The sequence below is a fragment of the Columba livia genome, chromosome W, assembly GCF_036013475.1.
Source record: "Columba livia isolate bColLiv1 breed racing homer chromosome W, bColLiv1.pat.W.v2, whole genome shotgun sequence".
In the NCBI taxonomy this organism is placed as follows: Eukaryota; Metazoa; Chordata; class Aves; order Columbiformes; family Columbidae; genus Columba; species Columba livia.
The window spans coordinates 2,649,758-2,673,479 of NC_088641.1; the positions used below are offsets into that span (position 1 = coordinate 2,649,758).

The window sequence follows — 23,722 nt, forward strand, 5'->3', positions numbered from 1 at the left end:
CATTGTTGCGTTCATATCCCAAATGTAACTTCTGAGGTTGAGAAAGACATCTCCCAACTAACCCAAACGGAAGAGGAATTGCAAAAGGAAAAACAAGAAGCAGAACAAAGCTGGATTGGGGCTTTACTAGGTAAATTTGACTTGAATTTGGGAGGATGAATACATTCTTCATTGGAAAGCTTATTTGTACTCATAGTCCTGATTGCTCTTCTCTTTTTGATGTATGCTTGTATTAAGCATCTAATAAGTCGAGTGAATACCAGGAACAATCATATCTTCAGTGTTCTCAGCAGAAATTATACTAACCCTCTTTTTGATAACCCTCCGGCTTATGAAGAAACACAACGCACACGGCCACAATTAAAAGCAATCACCGACCAGCCACGATCGGGGCCAGTTGTTGAAGGAGCTGTTTAAAATGAAGTGAAAAAGCACTGTCTAAAAATAGAAAAGCATTTTCAAAGGGGGGAAATGTTATAGTTGAACTAACTTTTGTAAACTGTATCCAAGTTTAGGAGAACATTAAGGTAGCAACCTTTAAAGATTAACCAACCTTGTCACCATAGAATCTTTGTATAAGCAGACTTTGTAGCCATAGAATCTTTGTACTTAGTTGTTGGAGCGATAAAGGACTCAGCAAACAATTCGATTCAATGTGAATCACGCTAAAGCCATTTATTACAGAAACCAGCCTCCTTATATATGCAACTATATTCTAATCACGCGTCCACGCTCCAAGCATGGATTCGCTAAATGAGTATCATGGGCTGTCCATGCGCTGGAGTCTCACTGATGATACGTCCGATGATTCACGCCACGCCAGGACCCCAGTGATTGAGGAACGCCCCTCTTTCTCACAGCAGATTCTGTTCTCAGCTTCTCAAAGCGGCCTTGAGATTCCTTTGAGCCTGACTAATTCAGCAACAAATCTATCAAAACCCCTCCACACTTCCCCCTTTCTTGAATTAGTCAGGCCCCTTTAACCGCATGGTGCATCATTTTTGAAATATACTGCAACACAGAACACGTGATTAACAACATAATTACAATTACATATAATGCAGTTAAACCTTACTTAATAAGATCAAACAACTACCTGCCTATTCTTAAAACCTTAATTCTATTATGACAACCTTATTAACACACTATTTTAATAGATTCAAACTAACCAGACAAGTTAATACAATATTTTCTCTTCAATTCCCAAAAGATTTATAACTGCGCAGTTTATAGAGTAACATACTTAATACCATCAGCATATACTAATAATGGAATTAATATCTTAAAAGTTATCTTAACCTATTTAAAAGATCAATAGCTTAACCTTAATATCCCTTCTAAAACTTCATCAATTGCTAAACTTAGATTACTATGGTAGGGATATCTCATAATTTTACCTTATCTATGCATTGACTATCTAATCATAATATCACCCTTTTGGATCTCCTGCTGATTGTTCAAATTGCCATTCTCCGCAGAAGGTACACCACCTGCTTGCTAATAGGCTTCTAGACCACCAGGTCTGTCAGCATCTATAACACTGAACTGGGATCCATGGTTTACATCTGAAACAGTCCTCACAACTTATCTCCCTCCTGTCCATCTGCATCCGTTGAATCTTCGTTGAATCCACTTCAATCCTCGGCCTGTAATGACACAAACATAACCTTTTCCCCACGTTATCAACTGATGAGGACTTTTTCATTGACTAGTAATTTGACCATAACTAATGTAGGTTCTTTCTGATTTAGCATGGTTTTGGGTCATACTTGCAAAGTATTTCATCACATACAATGCTTTTGACAATTGGTTTTGTGGTGTTTCCCCTACTTCCCCCCTTTTTTTTATAAAAACAAACAAACAAGCAAACAAACAAAGTTCAGAACCAGATACATACGTTGGATCTTGTCTATATACTAAAAATCACAAATCAAATTTAGAGGTTCCTCCTTAAAAAGCTCTAAGTAATGTAAAGCTGTGCCAAGTTCTGCTAATTGGGTTGAATCTTCAATAATTTTTACAGAATGATGCCAATTGTTATCTTCACGCCAGACCACTACAGCTTTATGAGACTTCTCAGAACCATCAACAAAAACTGTGCAAGTATGTAGGATCAGACCAAATACAAGTATGGCCTATGACCTGATGTTAAAGACTTGCAGGTTCTGCAGCAATTTATATTTATACATGCCAAAAGCTGTGCCGCTAAGAAAACCAGCTAGTGCAATTTACAAAGACATAGATTACAAGTAAAAAAAAAAATCAGAATTCAATTTCACAAATGTACATATATGACAAAAGGATCATGGCCTATTAAGACTTTTTCTTGAAACGTTAAGTATGTGTACGAGTTGCCCCGAGATCAGATAAGGACCATGAAAAACTCAAGCAAAATTAGACCTATGCAATGTAACAGCTATAGATCATTAAGGACAGAACAATGGGGATTCGTTGAAAGGGGCAGGTATCCCACAACTCCTGGAAGAGACATTGACACACCACAACTACAGACACGATAAGTTTCTGAAATCCTGAGGCAGTCAACAGATCTTGCATATCAAGCTATGAGAGAGGTGTCTGAAACCAACAAAGCAGCCAAATCATTTGCAACTATTAATCAGAGTCCCAATGAGAATTACATGTAATTTATTGACCACCTTCAAGAGGCCATCAGTAAGCAGGTCGAAAACTAAGAAGCTAAGGAAGCACTAGTGTTGAGACTAGCAGTAGAGAATGCTAATGTTTGCTATCAACATGTTATTTGCGAGTTTTACAGTACATATTATGTGCTCCTGTGTATTGCCTCTCTGAAAATCAAGCAGCTTGTCAGGAATGTGACTTAATTGTTTTACTAGTTGTTTTTAAGTGCGCCATAAAACCTTCTCTCCGTTTTTGCCATTCATGCTGCAAGCAGTCCTGTGCCTTCTTCCCCTTCCCTCCCTCCCTCTTCTCAAGGTTTTTACTTGCAAGATGGGGTCAGGAATAATTGTTTTCAGTTGTGTTCCTAAAAAATCAGCATTGGGAGGTGTTTTAAAACTTAGGAAAGCACTTGGAATTATAAGGAAGGAAGATCTTGTTAAATATTGAAATCAGTGTTGGCTGCTGTATAAGTTAAATGATTGGGAAAAGTGTCCGGAGAATAGAATCTTGTTGCGATTAATGTTGTTTTTGAGGCCAGAAGAGCAGGACGAAATAAATCTCTACAAGAAATCATTAAATTATTTCAGACAGTTTTACAAGCTAATATTCTCACTAAAGCTACAAATAAGGATCACAACCAGGTTAAGTTGGGAAGCCAGGAAGTGAGGCCTTCCCATAAATTAGAGAATCCCCATGATGTATTGTCTCTAGTAACTAGATGGAGGATCTGAGATTGCTCCCATATCTTTTGAATATCCGTTTCTACCCGTTTCTCTTGATTAATATATGAACAACAACTTAGGTTTATCACCACACACACTCCTCCTTCTTTTGCAGTCAGGAGGTCTAGGACCATGCGATTTTGTAGGACTATCTTGCTTAGTGATGGTATCTCTTCCTGGAGCCCCTGAAGAGCATCCATAGTGGCATTTTCGATTTTCTCGATTGTGGCTGATATATTTACTATGGCTTTTTCTAGTTCACTAACTCCTAGTTGAGGAATAAACCATCTAGCAAAACTATGAAATCCAGAGGGCCTCTTTACAAGAGGGTTATTTGGCACTGAACGCGTCTTTCTCCATAATGTCCTAACAATACCTGGGGGTGGGTATGAATGGTTAAACACCTTTTCTTGAGGTACTATGTATCCGCCTGTACAATGGCCTTGCCAACTATCCAGTAGGCTTTTCCTGGCTTGTCTATCTCCACAAAGCCACCACCACCCAGGAGCTAAATTGAAATTTTTTGCTATGTTGGGAGGGAAGTTAAAGTTTTCAATGTTTTGTATGCTGTAATTAAACCCCAGTTCTTTCAGCTTGGTTATATTAAAGATTCCAACACCCTGTGATTGACTACATTCACTGCCATTTGGAAACTTTTCCCAACTGGTGATTTTTATCTATGGAGTTGATACATATAGAATAAATCGTAATTTCAGTTTGATTCCAAGGTACCAATTTGAAATGTCTTGTATCGTTTTACTCAGGTCCTACCCATAAAGACAGGTTTGCTTCTGGTTTGCATCCTACTTTCCCCATCCACCCCCTTCTCTACTCCAGTCTGGATGGGGTACTCCGAATAGTGGAAATTCCATTCCTCTTGGGAGGACCGTGCATATCTAACAGTCTGAAAGGTTCAAATTGTTCCCAATCATTTGTGTGAGCTTTACATGCCAATTTCTTGCATGCCAACCGTGTTCTAAAGCTATGATCGTGAAAAACACAATTTTCCAGGCTGCACCTGGCTTACCCTCCATGGTGTTTTCCAGGCTTTCTTCACTCTAGAATGATGGATCCAGGCGTTCTGTTCTTTAATCTTGATAGCAGTGAAGGATGTCAGGAGGACTTGAAATGGACCTTCCCATTGTGGTTCCAAAGTCTTTTCTGCAAGAGATTTCACATACACACAATCTCCCAATTGGATGTTATGTACTGGCCCATCCAAACCCCTACTCCTAGTTCCAAACACGTTTCCCAATTTTGTTAAGTTGTTTACCCAATACTACCATATAAGAAGTCATAATTTCATCCCCTTGTGCAGACATCCCCTTCTGTACACTATAGGGTCTCCCATACAGGATTTCAAAAGGATTTAACCCTTCCTTTGCCCTTGGCCTTGTTCATATGCAAGAGGGCCAAAGGCGAAGATTGAGACCAAGCCAAATTTGCCTCCTGCCCCAATTTTACAATTTGTTGTTTAATTAGATAATTAATTTATTTTTTTTTCTTTCTACCTGGCCACTGGATTAAGAACAATAAGGGGTATGTAGTTGCCAGTCTATTCCCAAGTGCTGACTGATCTGCTTTACAGTGATTGATTTAAAATGTGGCCCTTCATCAGAGGATATATCAGCTGGAACTCCAAACCTTGGTATTATTTCTTGTACTTGTGTTTTAGTTACCTCCCGAGCTTTTGCTGTTCTGGTAGGGAGTGCTTCTGGCCAACCTGAAAAGGTATCAGTTAGTACCAACAAATATCAGCACCCCCCTTTTCTTGGGAGTTCCGAAAAATCAATTTGCCATTATTACCCAGGTCCATTTCCTTTCCCAATATGACCCATTTCTGGCTTAGGTGTATTCTTAGGATTAGTCTGGAGGCAAAGATCGCATTGCTGTGTCACCTGTCTTAGAGTAGTATACAAATTTCTAGCTACTCTTTTTGATCAAATGTTTATATAATGCTCCTGCTACTAAAGGCCAAACTAAATAGGAGGTAACAATAGGTTTTCCCTTGTGGGGTGTGAGCCCACCCTTCCTTACTATATGATTACTCTAAATCTATAATAAGTTTCTGGTCTTCCTTAGTATATTCTGGCTAACCTTCCCCTGTCGGGGACTAGGGCATTTTCTACTTTTACCTTTTGCTTAGGCACCAGTTTTGCCTCTCTGTCCACCAGCTCATTTCCTTTCTCCAATTCCGAGCTCACTTTCTGGTGTGCCTTGATATGCATGATTGCCACCTTCTTAGGAAGCTGAGCTGCCAATATTTCTTCTGCATGTTTGATATGTTTGCCTTGAGAGTTCAAGAGTCCTTTTTCTTTCCAAATTTTTCCATGCGACTCTGAAAGCATACTGAGAGTTCGTATAAAAGTTCACAGTTTTACCTTCAGCTAGGTCCAGAGCACAAGTAAGGGTGATTATTTCTGCCTTTTGTGCTGAAGTACTTTTAGACAGAGGTCCAGATTCCATCACTTCATGGCTAGTAGTTATAGCATAACCAGCATGCCTTTCACCATTCAGGATATTGCTGCTTTCGTCCATAAAGCAGTTCTCAGTGTTCTCCATAGGGTTGTCCTTTAGATGTGGTCGGCTGGAGTATGTTGCTTTGATTGTTTCCAGGCAATTATGATGAACTGGTTTTCCAATGTTACCACTGAGGAAAGAAGCTGGATTGACAATGTTAGTGATGATGATTTAGCCTGATATTTGAGAAATCTTTGTGGGGAAAGCCAATGTCCCCCTTTTTCTTCTAGAACTGTAGACATTGTTGAGGCGCGGAATGACCTTACAACCCTTGAGGTTATAAGGAAGGTACATATTTATTTACGATGCCGGACACAGGGGGAATCATTTCACCTAATATGTGTGTAAATTTCCAGTAGCTGTGAGCTTGGTTAAATGCAGTAAAGTGTTAGATATTCAAGAAAGTTTTAGGAATGCCTATACATATTCATAACCTGTCCCCGTGAAGGCAGTTCTTATTACAATGAGTTCTGGGAGACCATTTCCATAGTCTCCACCTCCAGCTCCTCCTGGTTGCAGCTGCGCAGTGATCGTGAACCTGGGTCCTCTTCATCAATGACATAGTGGGATCGAGTGCACCCTCAACAAGTTTGCAGATGACACCAAGCTGAGTTGTGCAGTTGACACACCTGAGGGACGGGATGCCATCCAGAGGGACCTGGGCAAGCTTGAGAAGTGCGCCCATGCGAACCTCATGAGGTTCAACAAGGTCAAATGCAAGGTCCTGCAGTTGGGTGGAGGCAACCTCTGGTATCAATACAGGCTGCAGGCTGAGGGATGAAGGGATTGAGAGCAACCCTGCTGAGAAGGACTTGGGGGTACTGGTAGATGAAAGACTGGACATGAGCTGGCAATGTATGCTTGCAGCCCAGGAGGAAAATCATATATTGGGTTGCATCAAATGAGTGTGGTCAGCAGATCGAGGGAGGTCATTCTGCCCCTCTGCTCTGGTGAGACCCCACCTGGAGTACTGCGTTCATCTCTGGAGCCCTCATTACAGGAAAGACATGGACCTGTTAGATAGGGTACAGAGGAGGGCCACAAAAATGATCAGAGGGATGGAACACCTTTCCTATGAGGACGGGCTGAGAGAGTTGGGGTTGTTCAGCCTGGAAAAGAGAAGGTTCTGGGGAGACCTTATTCCAACCTTTTAGTACTTAAAAGAGGCCTATAAGAAAGATGTGGACAGACTTTTTAGTAGGGCCTGTTACAATAGGACAAGGGGTAATGGTTTCAAACCAAAAGAGAGGAGATTCAGGCTAGACATGAGGAAGAAAGTTTTACAATGAGGGTGATCAAACACTGTAACTGGTTGCCCAGAGAGGTGGTAGATACCCCATCCCTGGAAACATTCAATTTCAGGTTGGGTGGAGCTCTGAGCAACCTGATCTAGTTGAAGATGTCCCTGCTCATTGTAGAAGGGTTGGACTCGATGACCTTTGAAGGTCCCTTCCAACCCAATCTATTTTATGATTCTATGTTTCTTCCCGTTCATAGGCTAGTTTCAAAAATGTGATAGTGCACTTCCTTACCTTCTTCAGTGACATTAATCTAGTGAAGGTGTGGTGAGTTTACCCCAGCTAATAGCTAAGCACCCACAGAGCCACTCTCTCACTCATTATAATATTTAGATTTACTACTTTATATAAGCTTCCAATATTTTAGTTGGCAACTCTTTGTATTTTCTTTGCTTCCAAGCTCTATGTTAGATTCACAGTAAGGAAAATCAGCTTACTTCTGGCCAAGCCAAAGAATTTTTACCAGCTAAGGATTTGACTGCATATATATTTTACTTCTGAAATGCAGTTTTTTGTTAACAATACATATCACACCACTTACTGCATATAGATAATTATAGATATATATATGTGGTTATATTTAATGTTAAGTATTTGTGACTTGAGAAGTACAGGAATGACAAGCCTTTGCTTGTGGCAGTGGAATCTCTTCTTACAACAATAATAGCAATCACATGGCAACTAACCCTCACAAGAAATGGCTCTTAAATCACCTTCTTAAATCTTGAGATGTTATATTAAGAAACACTACCAATACTGCCTAAACTGTGTCTTGCTCTTATCTAAACTTCAAAATATCTACATTTCATTAAAAATGTTAGAGGAAAATGTATCATGCCAGATCTGATAGCCTGGGAGAAGCAAGGCTGTTGCCACTCCATGTCCCCAGGTTCAAGCAGTAGTAAGGCTGAAAATGTATTTGCAGCAGGCACACACAGACACAGAGCACACATATACAGCACATATATACACAGTTGGCCACACAGATCACAGACAGACACTCAGAGCACTCACAAGAACATAGACAGCACCAATGTCCTCATCCTGTTCCCCTCTCTAGCTGGGCAGGATGGAGGTCCACTAGTGAACACACACACATACATATATATATATATATATATATATATATACACACACGCATATGTACAAGGTGTATCCCTCCAGTAGCTGGGTTCAGACACTAGGTCTGTCCAGTAGCTGACCCGTGGATCCCAGTCTCCCCAGCAAGACTACTTCGAGTTCTCTCTACCCCACTTTCCTCTCTGTGCTCCTTTATGGATGTGCAGACAAGCTTTTATCATGTATTCCAACAAAAAAGATTTAAAAGACTTAAGGAGTGTCCAAATCTGGTAGCCTGACAGAAATGAAGCTGCTGAAGCTCTGTGTCCCTAGGTTCAGCCAGTAACAAGTCTGAACATGCATTCCCAATAGACACACATGCAATACATATATGCATACTTACATAGCTGGCTACACAGATAGTAAACAGCATTCATGCAAACACAAGCAGCACCAATGGCCTCATCCTATTCCCATCTCTGCCTGATCAGGATGAAGGCCTGTTAGTCTGCAATATTGTCAAGGGTTAAAATTGCAGGGTGACAATAAAACCCTGGCAGATGTATTGTTAACCCCCTTTCCCCCCCCACTTCCCCCTTTTTGCCCCTCCCTCTCCCCCCCTTCCCACTCAGGACAGGCGATTGGGAGGCAAAGAAGGACAGAGAGAAGAGAGTTGGAAAAATTAGCAATGTTTTACTAATGCTACTAATAAGAATAGAGAAAATAATACAAAATACACAAAACCAATCTTGAAAGTCACAGCAACTGCAGAGCCTGCAACCAAAGTCCTGGATTGGACTCTGCAGCCAACCGGAGCTGGATTCAGTCTGTCACTAGGCCTCAGTTTGCAGGGACTACTAGCAAGGTCCTCTCCTAATGTCGGCCATAAGCAGAAGGGAAAAAGCAAAGGCAAAAAAGGGAAAAGGGACGAGATCCTTGTGATCTCCCACTTTTATATGAAGTATTCACGTGAATGGAATGTTATACACAGTTGGTCAGTTTCTTGGTCACCGGTTTCTCGTTGCCCCTCTCGCGAGATGTCCATCCGTGCTTATCAATAAGTTTGCATTCCATTGCTAGGTTTACCAAAACATGTATCTGGTTCTCCAGGAAAATGCAGCTAATATGAAGGCTTTAGCTGACAGGCAAATTCACTAAAAGAGAAACTTGTTTTTTAACAAAACCAGGACTATTCCACCCCTTATAATATGCCATTCACTGAATACTTAAACCTTATCAATACAATCTATCAATACAATATAATTAATCACTACTACTGTATATATATATCTATATATACACACATATATACACAGGAGTAATTAATCTTAATCAGTGAACCATCCTTTGAAAAGTTCATTAAGTTCATTTTGTCACGACAGTCTCCCAGGGCAGGAAAAAATGGTACATTTAGTGCATCTCATGACCACTGTTTGTGGGTTAAAGACACCAACTTCAAAGAAGTTGTCAGGCACCACTCGAAGAAGCTAGCTCTGCTTTCATCATCACTGTCTTGATCTGAAAAAAAACCTTATTAAACACTGTTAGTATGGCAATTCACATCATGCAATTCAGTATTGAATATTTTCACCTAAAATCAAATCCCCTTGAGGTACACACCGAACTTCTCCATCCTTAAGCATCACCCACCAGGTGCTGCCAGGTCCCTGGGCAAAAACAATCCCGCGAATGGGCTTGCCTTTGCCCGAGGCAGGAGTAACCCAGACTGCCTTTCCTAACATATTTTTCATGTGTACTACAGGGACTTTATCTCCTTCTACAGTACGAAGAATTTCTGACTGGGCAGGCCCGGCTTGATTGGTTGATCCCCTAGTGTTGATCAATCAAGTGGCTTTTGCTAAATGTGAATCCCAGTTTTTAAAGGTTCCACCACCAAGTGCCTTTAGAGTAGTTTTTAACAAAACATTGTACCTTTCAATTTTCCCAGAGGCTGGTGCATGATGTGGAATATGATATACCCACTCAATACCATGTTCTTCGGCCCAATTGTCTATAATACTGTTTTTGAAATGACTACCATTGTCTGATTTAATTATTTCTGGTGTACCGTGTTGCCAAAGGACTTGCTTTTCAAGGCCCAAGATAGTATTTTGGGCTGTAGCATGATGTACTGCGTATGTTTCCAACCATCCAGTGGTTGCTTCCACCATTGTAAGTACATAACGCTTACCTTGACATGTTTGTGGAAGTGTAATATAATAAGTCTCCCAAGCTTCTCCATACTTATACTTTAACCATCGCCCCCCATACCATACAGGCTTTAACCGTTTTGCTTGTTTGATTTCGGCGCAAGTTTCACATTCATTAATAACCTGTGAAATAGTGTCCATAGTTAAATCCACCCCTCGATCACGAGCCCATTTATATGTGGCATCTCTACCTTGATGCCCTGAAGCATCATGGGCCCACCGAGCTAGGAAAAGTTCACCTTTATGTTGCCAGTCCAAGTCCACCTCAGCTATTTTAATCTTAGCAGCTTGATCTGCTTGTTGATTGTTTAGATATTCCTCGGTGGCTCGACTTTTAGGCACATGAGCATCTACATGACGAACTTTCACAGGAAGGCTCTCTAGCCGAGCAGCAATCTCTTGCCACAGTGTGGCAGCCCAAATGGCTCGAGGTAATAGGAAAAGCTGTGCTTCAGTACCGATCACTTCTAAAGCAGCTTGAACTCCTTCATATGCTGCTAGTATCTCTTTTTCAGTTGGAGTATAGTTGGCCTCAGATCCTTTGTATCCTCGACTCCAAAAACCTAAGGGTCGACCTCGGGTTTCTCCTGGTGCTTTCTGCCAGAGGCTCCAGGTAAGTCCATTATCTCCAGCTGCGGTGTAGAGCACATTTTTAACATCTAGTCCAGTCCGAACTGGCCCAAGGGCCACCGCATGAGTTATCTCATGCTTAATTTGTTCAAAGGCTTGTCCTTGTTCAGGGCCCCACTCAAATTGATTCTTTTTACGAGTCACTCGATAGAGAGGGCTCACAATCTGGCTGTAGTCAGGAATATACATTCTCCAAAAACCTACAATGACCAAGAAAGTCTGTGTCTCCTGTTTATTAGTAGGTGGAGACATAGCTGCAATTTTGTTGATCACATCCATTGGGATCTGACGATGGCCATCTTGCCATTTTATTCCTAAAAACTGGATCTCTCGTGCAGGGCCCTTGACCTTGCTTCATTTTATGGCAAAACCAGCTTCCAAAAGAATCTGAATTATTCTCTCACCTTTCTCGAAGACTTCTTTCGCTGTGTCGCCCCATATGATGATGTCATCAATATATTGCAAGTGTTCTGGAGCTTTACCTTGCTCCAGCGTGGTCTGGATCAGTCCATGGCAGATGGTAGGACTGTGTTTCCACCCCTCGGGCAAGCGATTCCACATGTACTGGATGCCCCTCCAGGTGAAAACAAACTGCGGCCTGCACTCTGCTGCTACAGGAATAGAGAAAAATGCATTAGCAATGTCGATTGTAGCATACCACTTAGCTGCCTTTGACTCCAGTTCAAATTGCAGTTCTAGCACGTCAGGCACAGCAGCACTCAGTGGTGGCGTAACTTCATTCAGGCCACGATAGTCTACAGTTAGTCTCCACTCGTCACTAGACTTACGCACTGGTCAGATTGGGCTGTTAAAAGGTGAGCGAGTCTTACCGATCACACCCCGGCTTTCCAATTGACGGATCAACTTCTGGATAGGAATCAAAGAGTCTCGATTGGTGCGATATTGCCAGCGATGCACCATCATGGTAGCAATTGGCACCTGCTGATCGTCAACCATCAACAGTCCTACAACAGAAGGGTCATCTGACAGACCAGGCTAATCAGACAGCTGTTCAGTTTTCTCAGTGTCCACAGCTGCTATACCAAATGCCTGCCTGCCGTGATGGAGAGACGGGACACAGCTTGATGCAAGCAAAATGTCTACTTTATTATAATTTCGAACATATTTTATACCTATCCTAAACAGCGCGTCACACGTTGATTGGTTTGTTATTCCTGCTAGATACCTACTGATTGGCTAATGTTTGTTTAGGCAGTTGCTATCTTGATTAATGCACTCTCCTTAGTGTAGCAGCAGCAGCAATTCCTTCTTGACAACCTTAGTAACTCGTAATTCTTATCTACACAAAGGGTTTTGCACATCCTGTCTTTAAGTACTGTTTCTGTTTTTCGTCACCAGGGTCTGTGACCAACAAGCTCCAGCACGTTTCCTTTTATCAATTGATAAATGCTGGGAGTTTTTCTGAGGCCAGTGAAATCCTGTCCCACACCCACCTATACCCTTTTGGGTCCTTAAAATACCCTCTCCTGAGGTAGTCTATGCCAAGGATGCACGAAGCATCTGGACCAGTCACAATGGGATGCTTTTGCCAGTTTTTTCCACTTAGGCTCATTTCAGCCTCTAGAACAGTCAGTTCCTGAGATCCCCCAGTCACTCCAACAATACTGATGGATTGCGTTCCTTTATAATTAGAAGGAATTATTGTGCACTGAGCACCAGTGTCCACTAAAGATTTGTACTCCTGGGGGTGTGTTGTACCAGGCCATCGCATTTGTACAGTCCAATAAACTCTGTTATCCCTTTCCTTCACCTGGTTGGAGGCAGGGCACCTCTAATTTCTGTTTTGCACAGTCTCTGGGTGTGAATTAGAGGTTCCTTCAAGAGCATCAGAATCTCTTCTGCTCCTTTGGTAAACTGGAGCAGCCACCTTCCTAGGAGTTTTTCCTTTTATCTCACGTACTCGTTCTTGAAGTTCTGAGGTAGGTCTTCCATGCCACTTATTCATGTTTTCTCCCTGCTCATGTAGGAAGAACCACAGTGAACCTCTTTTTGTGGGCTGCCTTTGTCCTCTCTCTCGAGATTGGAAACGCCTTCTCCTAATAGCTGAAACATAGGTTCGTACAGGTCGTGAATGGTACGTCTCTTCTCTGAGTTCTTTGATTTCTTGCAACAGCTTTTCAAATCGGTCATCAGATTTTTCACACAGTGTCTCCACAGCAGAGACACAAGCCAGTAGAGAACCAGCAAGGCTGTCCTCAAAGTCCCGGAGCTGCTCAATCACTTCAGTAATGTTTTGTACACCTCCAGATGACCAGACCATTCCTGCCAATGACTTAGCATATGCAGGTGGTGCACTTTGTACAAATCTGCGCCACAGAGGTCGTGTACAATTGATTCTATCTGGGTCTGTCCCCTCTTGGCTGTTTGGTCCAAAATAGATGATCTCTCGCACAGCTAATTCTCTCAAGAACTGGATACCTCTCTCCATAGTATTCCATTTCCCTAACTTGGATATACAATCTTCCTTGTAGGGAAATCTTACTTTCATAGCTGCCAGGAGTCTGGTCTAGAGGGTAGTGGCGTCAGACTCTCTTGAAATTGCCCTATCAATGGTGGAATCTTTTGACAGAGATCCCAGCTGCCTGGCTTCACCACCTTCCAATTCAATTGTTTCTGCCCCATTGTCCCAGCATCGGAGCAGCCAGGTTAAAATATTCTCGCCTCCACGACGACTAAAGTCTTTTCACAGATCTCTCAGCTCACTTGGAGAAAAGGACCGAGTGGTGGTCACTTCATCTCCTCCCTGTCCTGATGATGCCCCTTGGGTTGATGTTGGCCCTGTGCCATCACCTGCTGCACGGGTAGTCTTTCTAGTGACTTTCTTACAACCGGCAACTGATGCTGATATGGGTTCACCATCATTTGATTCATTTCCAGAGTCTGAATGACTCTCACAGTGATTGCTGTGGTTACAGCAGCAACAGTGACCGGTGTGTGAGGAAGGGGGGGCTGCCTTGTTAACCTTTGAGGCTGCAGAAGTTATGTTATCTGCAGCGACCTTGGCAGAGGAACTCTGCGGAGGAGCTGTAGCTTCATCCTGTGAAGCCACGGTTGGGGGGGCAGTGGCTGCAGCGGCAGCTTTTGCTGTTTTGCTTTTTCTCAAGCGGCTAGGAGTGCTTTTTGCTAAAGCTTCTGAAGACGCACCGCAAATCTCAGGACTAAAAAGAGACGCAAACCTCCTATTGGACTTCATTTCTCTTAACAGTAGCACAAACTGACACACATTCAGCAAACCAAATAGCACCATCACAGTTCTATCAAAGCTCCAAGGATATTCAAAGCTCTCTAAAACATTTGCAAACTGTCCTAGTGAAAAAAATGAAAGTATTGTTAGTCAGCCTTTCTAAAGATTTGCTCGACCAATTAGCAAACACAGAACCATATTGCTGCTTTATCTCTCCCGGAGAGAGGTAAAGCAGAAACGAGTAGAAATTCATTAGCGGCTGCAGTATAATGAAATAAACCAGTGACAAACCACACAGTATCATCATGACCATAGTCCAGTTTCTTGTTGTTATATAATGAATACTTCAATTTAGAAAGAAGGCCCAACACAGATAAGGAATCACTGAACACAATGTAGAAAATAACTGATACAACTTATGCCATAACATCTTTAAATCAATGTAATTCACTTTGCCTTAATACCACTAAATAATGTCTGAAGCAAACAGACGCACAAGTATCACAACTCTATGAGTTGGCACCGTGCCAAGAAAATTGAAAGGTACGTCAGAGCAGTAGAAAAGCCAAAAATCTCCAAATTTACCCCTTTCTCTCGCCCCACGTTGGGCGCCAATTATCTGTCGAGGGTTAAGATTGTGGGGTGACAATAAAACCCTGGCAGATGTATTGTTAACCTCCTCTCCCCCCCAACTTCCCCCTTTTTTGCCCCTCCCTCTCCCCCCTTCCCACTAAGGACAGGCGATTGGGAGGAAAAGAAGGACAGAGAGAAGAGAGTTGGAAAAATTAAAAATGTTTTACTAATGCTACTAATAAGAATAGAGAAAAGAATACAGAATATACAAAAGCAATCTTGAATGTCTCAGCAACTGCAGAGCTGGCACCCAAAGTCCTGGATTAGACTCTGCAGCCAATCGGAGCTGGATTCAGTCTGTCACTAGGCCTCAGTTCGCAGGGACGACTAGCAAGGTCCTCTCCTAATGTCAGCCATAAGCAAAAGGGAAAAGGGACGAGATCCTCGTGATCTCCCACTTTTATATGAAGTATTCACATGAATGGAATGTTATAGACCGTCGGTCAGTTTCTTGGTCACTTGTTTCTCGTTGCACCTCTTGCGAGATGTGAATCTGTCCTTATCAATAAGTTTGCATTCCATTACTAGGTTTACCAAAACATGTATCTGGTTCTCCAGAAAAATGCAGCTAATATGAAGGCTTTAGCTGACAGGCAAATTCACTAAAAGAGAAACTTGTTTTTTAACAAAACCAGGACAAATATATACATCTATGCACATACTTACAATATGGATTCTCCTAGTAACTAACTGGGCTTAGACAGTCAGTCTATCCAGTAGCTGGTTTCCTGGTTGATCCCCTAGTCTCCCAGTTGCCTCACACAGGCACACACACATGCAATGGGTTTCTCTACTAGCTGCTCCAGACTTTATGGCCTTACTAGTAGCTGACCCCCAGATGCCATGGTCTTTTCATTAGCTGGCTCAGACCTTCTGGTTTCTCCACTATCAGGCTTGCCCAGATATATAGTCACTCTGATGCCTGGCTCCCAAGCCTCTTCCCCAGTTGCTGGCAGTCAGACCTCCATATACACACATGCATACAGCATAGAAAGTCCTTCATCCAGGAAAATAGTGAGAAATGTAGTTTAATAAAAAGAAAAGAAAGACTGAGCTGATCAGGGACAGAGCATGGCCAGACAAGGATACTGACCTGTTTACACTCGACCAGCTCCTTCTATCCCCTTTTCCCTCTGTTTTCCCCACTTGTTCCACCAAATCCTTCGTTTTCCCCACCTTTGGTTCTTTCCCTGAACACCTAATAAGTGTGTATCGAGGGATACACAAGGACAAGGAGAGCCTAAGGTTGAACAGGGAGTGTTCCCCAAGTGACTGAGCCTGGACCCACTGACTGGATAAGCCAGGAAGAAGCAAAGCCTGAACCTGGCAGTGTGGGTGATTTAAACAGACTAAAACAACCAGCCCAGCTGATTGCAACAGACAGGTATATATTTCCAGCAGGCAGCCGTGGCAGCGTAGCGACCACTCAGCAAAAAAAAAATCTGTGTCCTCTGCTTCTCCTGAGCTTCTAGCTCCTGGTAGAACCAAAGCAGTCACACAGATCTCCTGTCAAAGCATGCAACCCACACAGAATTCAGACTGTTGGGTGTGTATGTGGATATTCCCAGAGATGAAGGGTGATAGCAAGCATATCTGGGGGAGATGTGACCAGGTAGATGAACTGCTCTGCCTGGTGGCCGAGCTTCAGGAGGAGGTGGGCAGACTGAGGAGCATCTGAAAGTCTGAGAAGGAGATTGACCAATGGAGCTGTGCCCTGCCATCTCTGGTACATATAAGCCTACTCAGCACGGTCACTACTGAGGTAGGTCTAGGTTCAGTTTTGTGCCAGGAGGAAGGCAGTGTTACAAGAGATAGGGAGGAGTGGAAGCAGGTTACTGCATGGAGCTGTAAGACGAACCCCTCCTTACCCTCTCAGTTACATTTACAGAATAGGTACAAGGCTCTGGGTATGGTAGATGAAGCGCATGATGAGATAGATGAGGAAGAACCTATGCAAGTATTCTTGACAGGATCAGATCAACCAACCCCTTGCGATGAGACCTGCATTAAGAACAGTGCCGAGAAGAAACAATGGTGAATTATGGTCATAAGTGACTCCCTCCTGAAGGGAATGGAGACACTCATTTGCACATCGGACCCTCTTTTCAGGGAAGCTTGCTGCCCCCCTGGGGCCTGAATCAAGGATGTCACCAGACAACTGATGAGCTTAGTACAGCCTTCAGACTGTTAACCACTCATGCTTTTTCATGTGGATACTAATGATGTTACAACAAGAAGTCCAAGATTGATCAAAAGAGATTTCAGGGCCCTGGGAAGAACGCTAAAAGATTCAGGAGCACAAGTAGTGTTTTCCTCAATCCTCCCAGTAATGGGGAGAAACTTTGGAAGAAATGTGTATGCCCAAGACATCAATACTTGGCTCCAGGACTGATGCTTCCACCAAAACTTTGGGGTTTTAAACCATGGAAGAGTCTTTGAAATGCAAGGTATGCTGGGGCCTCATGGGATTCACCTGTTAAACTGTCAGAATGACTGAGAGGGCTTTAAACTAAGACCAATGGGGGAAGAGGATGCCATCAGGAGAGCTGAAGGTAAGCCAAGGGTTGGCAATACTAATGGGAGCATTTACGCTGCTCCAGGGAGCATTGAGGGCTTAGGAGCACAACTGAAAAGTGAGGTTTAACCTGAACTATCAATTCAAAACCATGATAGCCGCTCTCTTACTCCCAGCCCCAAAAAGGAGAGAAAATTGAAAGGGAAGGGAGAAACTCGTGGACTGAGATAAACACAGTTTAATTGTTGCAGAATAAGTTTAATCAAACTAACTTTTAAATTGTATTATATTCTTTCAGCTGTATTCTTTTGTTTGAATAACCTATTTTAGCATGAGTAGCCAAACTTAGCATGAGTGGCCAGGTTCGCTGGAATTCCAGGCTGCATATCATGAACCTATCATGACCTGGTTGCTTGGTTATGGTGTGCCTTTAGGACCAGTACCTGGATATAAAGAGGAAACACTGTCAGCAGAGGCTACAAACCATCTAGATAAGAACAGTAAAAAAGGTGCCTGGAGGATGGAGAAAGAGAATCCAATAAGAAACAAAGAAGCCCCCAGGCCCAGAATTACCAATGGACCAAAAGGTACATGGACAGCATGTGAAGGATGCCTGTAGAGCAGGTGCATAGACTGTGAGGGTTTAAAAGCCCAAGCCTCTTTTGTCTCAGGGTCTCTCCCCTTGAGAGGCACCCAGTCTGGACTGTTTCTTTGCTGTACCTTTCAATTTATTTTTTATTTTATCCTTCGATTAAATTATTTTTTAAGGGCTGAGACTATGCTATGGGAAACCTAGGGTCAAGAACATTTCTTTAGCACTTGGAAAACATATATAATTTTTTTTTTTTTTTTAACCTGAGAGAATTCTAGGAAAGTTACAATACTGGCACCTATGATGCAGAGTATCGTGCTGAAATAGCACACAATCAAAATTTGTCTGCTTCATTTGCTGCAAGCAGCATGTTGCAGAGACAACATATGGTCTCTTGCTCTCGCCTGTGTAAAAGGAGCATGATGATCGCTGCTTTAAAAATGACAAACTGCAATGATTTCCAGAGTTACTGCAGTTTTCACTACTACACTGTCCATAGAAAACACTGCAAAGACAGGAGACTTCCCCAAAGCTACTTTTTCTTCCTAAGAGCGAAAGACACCACAGTCTTTCTGAGCTACTCTTTCCCTTCCCCCAGCAGTGATTGATTCAGGAAACAGGATGTCATACAGACCACTCTCTGTGGTGCTCAGCAAGGATTATTTAAGACTACTGTCATAAGCACTTGGCGCCATCATGTTCAAGATTCTACACTGCAACCATAACCTTGTTCTTAACTGCAGATCTCCTGAAGAGCTGCACAGCCTACCTCCATCTTTTAAAGAAAAGACTAAGAAATAAAGCAGCAGCCTACCCCTGAAAACAGCTATTAAAAATATCAGAAGTGCCTCTTCTACTTAGGGTGAACTGCAGACCTCAAAGTACACGTTAATTACAAACACAGGGAAACAAAATACAACTTACCCTCCTTTGAGCCACTGTGGTTCCGATGGATCAGTCTCTTAAATGGGGGAAAGAAAAAGAGCAATGTGAAATTAGTTTCCAAAAATACCAGAAAAAGTATTCAGATTTTATTCTGAGGAATAATTCTCAGTTCCTGAGATCAGCTGATCGGAGGCAGCTCGGCAGGTCCCGATTAAGCGAAATCTTTGAGGTACAGAGAAGCCTTTTTTTGTTTTTTTTTCTTCTCTCAATCGGGCACTTTCGTTCTCGAGAGACCCGGAAGCTCCCGGCAACCCTTGCGAGAGCAGCTGACGTGGAGTGGCCGTTACCGCGGCGAGGGCGACCACACCCCGCCCCTCGTCTTGAAAAAGCCTCCTGGAGGACAGCAATGTGTTGCTGCCCACCAGGTACTGGAAGGGGCAATCGGCTTGTGACATGGATGAGTAGCACCCACACTGTGCTGCAGCAGTGGGTGTGGTAACTCGTGTATCACAGTATCACAGTATGTTTGGGATTGGAAGGGACCTCAAAAGATCATCTAGTCCAATCCCCCTGTTATAGTTGAATTGAATTTTGTGGGCTGTGTTTTGATTCTGTAGACCGTATCCAAGATTCTTAGCTTTGATACTGTATCCAGGTTCAGAATGTGCATTCAAGCATGATTTTATATAACCATACCCTATTCTTGAAATTGACATAGATTTATGACATATTCTTTAGAACAGGTAACTTAAACCATACCCTATTCTTAAGATTGATATAGATTTATGATATTCTTTAAAACAGGTAAAAACAGGTAACTTAGAAATAACTGATAAACATGCGAATGTTACTTAGCATTGCTTAGATAGATAATTTGTGTTAGAATAGGTGTGGAATATGCTAATGGTTGTCAAGAATTGGAATGCATATGTATGTGATCAAATTGTATAAATATGGTGTAGACTGAATCAGTGGCTGAAGCCAGCTTTGGGTGCGAACCCCTGGTTTCCCAGCGCTGAAATAAAGCACCGCATATAACTGCACCTGTGGTTATGTGTCTTGAATGCTAACACCCCTGCTGGAGCAGGAACACCTAAGTGAGGTCGCACAGGAACATGTCCAGGCGGGTTTTGAATGTCTCCAGAGAAGGAGACTCCACAACCTCCATGGGCAGCCTGTTCCAGTGCTCTGTCACCCTCACTGAGAAGAAGTTTTTTCTCAAATTTAAGTGGAACCTCTTGTGTTCCAGCTTGATCCCATTACCCCTTGTCCTATCATTGTTTGCCACCGAGAAGAGCCTGGCTCCATCCTCATGGCACTCACCCTTTATATATTTATAAACATTAATAAGGTCCCCCCTTAGTCTCCTCTTCTCCAAACTAAAGAGACCCAGCTCCCTCAGCCTTTCTTCATAAGGGAGATGCTCCACTCCCTTAATCATCTTCGTTGCCCTATGCTGGACCCTCTCCAGCAGTTCCCTGTCCTTCTTGAACTGAGGGGCCCAGAACTGGACACAATATTCCAGATGTGGTCTCACCAGGGCAGAGTAGAGGGGAAGGAGGACCTCTCTCGATCTACTAGCCACCCCCCTTCTAATACACCCCAGGATGCCATTGGCCTTCCTGGCCACAAGGGCACAGTGCTGGCTCATGATCATCCTGTTGTCCACCAGGACCCCCAGGTCCCTTTCCTCTACACTGCTCCCTAATATGTAATTTCCCAACCTATACTGGAACCTGGGGTTGTTGCTGCCCAGATGCAGGACTCTACACTTTCCCTTGTTAAATTTCATCAGGTTATTCCCCGCCCAGCTCTCCAGCCTGTCCAGGTCCCGCTGGGACTAGGGTATAGAGGTTGTCACCTTTAACTAGTTAGACTCTCTCACCTATTGCTAGTGTCTCATACTGTTGCTGACCATGGTCTTGACCAGAAAGAGAGCTTGTCTGAAGAAGACTGTAGCAACTCAGACAGACTGCCACGAACCATGACTGTTCAGGTTTCTGGCTGCAGGGAGTGACAGAGCTTGCTGCTGCTGGATGAGGATGGCCAGCATCCCACCTGTGTGAGGTGTGAGCAGGTGCAAGATCTGCTCAGCATGGTTGCAAAGCCTAAGGAGGAGACTGAGACACTGAGGGCCATCAGGGAGTATGAAAAGGAAATCGACTGGTGGAGTAACTCCCTGGCATGCCACTCAGATAGGCAAGGCTGACCTACGAGGTCACATAGAAAGAGGCAGTTGACCCCACGCCTCAAGACTGCCTCAGATAAGAAAGAAAGAAGGGTAACTGTAGTAGGAAATTCCCTTCTGAGAGGGACAGAGGGCCCAATCTACAGAGTTGACCCTCATGGTAGGGAAGTGTGCAGTCTACCTGGAGCTCGGATCAGGGACATCACCAGGACGCTCCCCAACCTGGTGCACCCAACGGACTACTACCCACTGCTGATCTTCCAGACAGCTGGGTAGGAAGCTGCATCCCGCAGTCTGAGGGGAATGAAAAAAGTTTTCAAGGCGTTCGGACGGATGGTAAAAGAGTCTGGGGCCTGGCCTGCACCTGTAGGAACGAGATAAGGACTCAGCAAAACAAGTCGATTCAATGTGAATCACGCTAAAGCCATTTATTACAGAAACAAGTCTCCTTATATACGTAACTATATTCTAATCACGAGTCCACGCTCCAAGCATGCATTCGCTAAATGAGTATCGTGGGCTGTCCATGCACTGGAGTCTCACTGATGATACGTCTGATGATTCACGCCACGCCAAGACCCCGGTGATTGAGGAACGCCCCTCTTTCTCACAGCAGATTCTGTTCTCAGCTTCTCTAAGAGGCCTTGAGATTCCTTTGAGCCTGACTAATTCAGCAACAAATCTTTATCTATCAAAACCCCTCCACACTTCCCCCTTTCTGTTCTTGAATTAGTCAGGCCCCATCAACCGCATGGCGAATCATTTTTGAAATATACTGCAACACAGAACGCGTGATTAACAACATAATTACAATTACATATAATGTAGTTAAACCTTACTTACTAAGATCAAACAGCTACCTGCCTATTCTTAAAACTTTAATTCCATTATAACAACCTTATCAACACACTATTTCTCACTTGCAGCAAGCAGATCTGCACCATCCCAGCAGCTTCTTGTAGGCCATGCAACTAAACAGAATTCTCAGAAAACGTTATTTGAGCTTACAATTTACTTAACAAATCTTAACCTAAGAGAGGTATAGGACTTTCTGGCAACTATAAGAATTCATGTATTAAAACTTGGTTACAAATTTGGCATTCTATTGGTCTCAAAAAATGTCCTTTCTTTCATTCTCTCCCATGACCTCAAAAACTAGCATGGTGAATGTACTAAGAAGTCTCTTACAACTAATTACCACAGAATAAGTCTATCAACAAATTTTTGGTTTAATTTTCCAGTTTCATTAGAACTATAGGTCTGCTAAGGATGCCTTTAAACTTCACCCTCGGACTGCTCCATTCAGTACTACATCGCTGTGGTGGGGGGAAGAGAGAACCCCCCTTTCACTGCTTTAAAAGCGGGCAGCCAGGTTTTTCCAGTTGTTTTTTCTTTCCCTTCCTGCTGCAGTTTTAGAGATAGACAAGGTCACACAGCTGGCATAATGGCTGGTACGAAGTGGGAGGCTCTGGGAAACTTCTCAGTTACAATGAGCTGCACACAGGCCTGGGATATTTTGCTCTTTTGTTTCTTTTGTTTTCCCATTTCATTCCAACCATAATACACTTTATATGCAATTTCAAGTAGCTCAGCAATAGTTACATTCCTTAGATCCATTTACCTTTTACAATTTAGAGATGTCAAAAAACAGTATAAACCAGTATAATAAACATAAATCTATTATTCTGTTTTCCTAGATCCAAATCAGTTAATATTCTAGCAATTTTTAAATACAACCTCTTCCAAATTCACAGCTATCATAGCATTTTAACAATTTAAATGCTTTTGTAACAATATAAGCAATTACTCTAATGTGTAAGGATGCATCCTAAGGGGGAGCAAGGTGGAATTTTAGCAGTGGAACCGGTTCCCATTTTGTAATTATCTCCCCAAACAAGATTCTTTTGGTACCAAATATGAATATGCAAACTAAAATACTGAGCTCAGATGTGAAAACCAAATACCCAGTTCAAATATGCAGATAGATCACAGTCACACTAATTTAAGACAATATCTCAATTTTGGCATTGCACCTTTGGGCCGCTTACTGCTCAGCCAGGTGGAGGTACCTCTGGGTCTCCCTGACAAAAAAAGTCAGTGTGCGCTGGAGCCCCATCGGCACCCAGCCCCCTGCCGCCGCAGCGAGCTGGACTGGGCAAGGCCTTTTTTTTTTTTGTTTGATTGTTTGTTTGTTTGTGGGTTTTTTTTGTTTTTGTTTTTGGTTTTTTTTGTGGGTTTTTTGTTGTTGTTGTTGTTGTTGTTTTGTTTGTTTTGTGTTATTTTCAGTGTCTCATCTGTTGCGCTACAGCTGTTGTACCAAAACCAGGATTCTTTACAGTTTGTGCATATGGAAAAGCCAAATCCACCACACCGAGATGAGACACAGCCTGTCACAGAGTTGCGCAAGTCTGAATGCTGGAATAAAGGTAGCATGCTGGAGAGAAAAATAACAGATACTACACGCAAAATTTTACCATCACATTCACGCAGTAAAGAGCTAAATTACTCATGATCTTCTGTATTATCACAAAATGCACGTTTTGAGTCTACGGATTCTCATGATTTAACAGACTGGGAACTTATCGTACCATATAGCACAGACCTACCAAAATTGCAACATGCTTA

General features: G+C 42.8%; 1 long non-coding RNA gene across 1 annotated transcript; it reads right to left on the reverse strand.

Moving 5' to 3' along the window:
- Positions 1–649: 649 nt before the first annotated feature.
- Positions 650–7,493, reverse strand: LOC135577044 (uncharacterized). The gene is made up of 3 exons (XR_010468652.1): positions 5,498–7,493; positions 4,390–4,523; positions 650–1,646 (listed from the first exon to the last, which is right to left on the reverse strand). It is a non-coding gene; the product is annotated as an uncharacterized LOC135577044 (long non-coding RNA).
- Positions 7,494–23,722: the final 16,229 nt, after the last annotated feature.